This window comes from Styela clava, chromosome 2 (assembly GCF_964204865.1).
Source record: "Styela clava chromosome 2, kaStyClav1.hap1.2, whole genome shotgun sequence".
Lineage (NCBI taxonomy): Eukaryota > Metazoa > Chordata > Ascidiacea > Stolidobranchia > Styelidae > Styela > Styela clava.
In genome coordinates this window covers 27,884,429-27,886,928 of record NC_135251.1, presented here as the reverse complement: position 1 = coordinate 27,886,928, position 2,500 = coordinate 27,884,429, and the positions used below count along the sequence as shown (strand labels likewise).

The following is a 2,500-nucleotide window of genomic DNA, read 5'->3' as shown; positions in this document are numbered from 1 at the left end:
CTCTGACTTTCGCTCTTGATTAAAGAAAACATTCTTGGCGAATGCTTTCGCAGTAGTTCGTCTTCCGCCGATCCAAGAATTTCACCTCTAACGGCAGAGTACGGACGCCCCCGTCTGTCCCTCTTAATCATTACCTCGTGCTCCGAAAACCAACAAAATAGAACCGAGGTCCTATTCCATTATTCCATGCAACACTATGCAGGCGAACAGCCTGCTTTGAACACTCTAATTTTTTCAAAGTAAACTTATCGGCCACCGCCGACACTCAGTCAAGAGCACCGACGGAGAACCGAAGGTGAGGCGAACGCAACCAGTGACACGCCTTGCGACGGACCGGCGGCGCTCGCCCAAAATCCAACTACGAGCTTTTCAACCGCAACAACTTTAGCATACACTGTTGGAGCTGGAATTACCGCGGCTGCTGGCACCAGACTTGCCCTCCAATGGATACTCGTTAAGAGTTTTAGGATGTACTCATTCCAATTACAGGGCCTCGTTAGAGTCCTGTATTGTTATTTTTCGTCACTACCTCCCCGTGTCGGGAATGGGTAATTTGCGCGCCTGCTGCCTTCCTTGGATGTGGTAGCCGTTTCTCAGGCTCCCTCTCCGGAATCGAACCCTGATTCCCCGTTACCCGTTATCACAAAGGTAGGCACGTAGCGTACCTTCGACAGTTGATAGGGCAGACACTTGAATGATACGTCGTCGGTGCAGAGACCGTACGATCCGCGTGGTTATCCAGAGTCATCAAACGTCACAGGACGAACCCGGTCGGTTTTGATCTGATAAAAGCGCGCCTCCCGAAGTCGGCGCTTAATGCATGTATTAGCTCTAGAATTACCACAGTTATCCACTTCGCTTACGAGACCAAATAAACCAAGACTGATTTAATGAGCCATTCGCAGTTTCGCTTTACGAGAACTCGTACTTGCACCTGCATGGCTTAATCTTTGAGACAAGCATATCACTACTGGCAGGATCAACCAGATAGCTGCGACAGCTGCGCTCGGCCCTTGCTGGGCCGCCCGGCGCGTGCTCGTCGCATTCGTTTAAGACCGAGGCGATCGCCTGCGGCCGTACTCAGCTTCGACAGTCGCTGGCCGCGACGTCCACGCTCTCGCCGGCAGTGCCAGGCGAAGCGATTTGCGTTTTTTCTTTGCTCGCCCTCTCTCGGGCTCGATCCATTCAGTTTCGCACAAACAAGAGCTCTGCCGGCCGCCTGCAGCGGTGCCTAAAACCCGGGCATAACAATGCGACCGTTCTGCTAGGCCGACAAGCGCTCAAGCCAGACGCTCGATCGAACGCCCCCTACATATTAGTCGAGACAACGGCTCGCTCATTAGCATCGCGTTTGTACTTTAACTTTTTTCGGCTCGGCTTCTTTCGACGCCGATGCCGGCGACGCAGCACTCTCTCGCCCGCCAGCCACCGAGAAAAGGGTGCGCTCCGACCGGCCCCGCACCGCTCTTTCATGGCTCATTCGAGTTTACTGTCTTTCGCTCTGACATGCCTTACCTAGGGTTAGGTTAGTATGCTTGCACGTTTGTACTTTAACTTTTTTTGGCTCGGCTTCTTTCGACGCCGATGCCGGCGACGCAGCACTCTCTCGCCCGCCAGCCACCGAGAAAAGGGTGCGCTCCGACCGGCCCCGCACCGCTCTTTCTTGGCTCATTCGAAATTACTGTCTTTCGCTCTGACATGCCTTACCTAGGGTTAGGTTAGTATGCTTGCACGTTTGTACTTTAACTTTTTTCGGCTCGGCTTCTTTCGACGCCGATGCCGGCGACGCAGCACTCTCTCGCCCGCCAGCCACCGAGAAAAGGGTGCGCTCCGACCGGCCCCGCACCGCTCTTTCTTGGCTCATTCGAAATTACTGTCTTTCGCTCTGACATGCCTTACCTAGGGTTAGGTTAGTATGCTTGCACGTTTGTACTTTAACTTTTTTCGGCTCGGCTTCTTTCGACGCCGATGCCGGCGACGCAGCACTCTCTCGCCCGCCAGCCACCGAGAAAAGGGTGCGCTCCGACCGGCCCCGCACCGCTCTTTCATGGCTCATTCGAGTTTACTGTCTTTCGCTCTGACATGCCTTACCTAGGGTTAGGTTAGTATGCTTGCACGTTTGTACTTTAACTTTTTTTGGCTCGGCTTCTTTCGACGCCGATGCCGGCGACGCAGCACTCTCTCGCCCGCCAGCCACCGAGAAAAGGGTGCGCTTCGACCGGCCCCGCACCGCTCTTTCTTGGCTCATTCGAAATTACTGTCTTTCGCTCTGACATGCCTTACCTAAGGTTAGGTTAGTATGCTTGCACGTTTGTACTTTAACTTTTTTTGGCTCGGCTTCTTTCGACGCCGATGCCGGCGACGCAGCACTCTCTCGCCCGCCAGCCACCGAGAAAAGGGTGCGCTCCGACCGGCCCCGCACCGCTCTTTCTTGGCTCATTCGAAATTACTGTCTTTCGCTCTGACATGCCTTACCTAGGGTTAGGTTAGTATGCTTGCA

General features: G+C 54.1%; 1 non-coding gene across 1 annotated transcript in view; it reads right to left on the bottom strand.

Moving 5' to 3' along the window:
• LOC144420224 (small subunit ribosomal RNA) overlaps positions 1-990 on the bottom strand; it is a 1,810-nt gene extending 820 nt beyond the window's left edge. Inside the window, exon 1 of the ribosomal RNA XR_013474577.1 lies at positions 1-990. This exon is cut by the window's left edge and continues 820 nt beyond it. This is a non-coding gene — a ribosomal RNA (small subunit ribosomal RNA).
• Between the last annotated feature and the right edge of the window lie 1,510 nt (positions 991-2,500).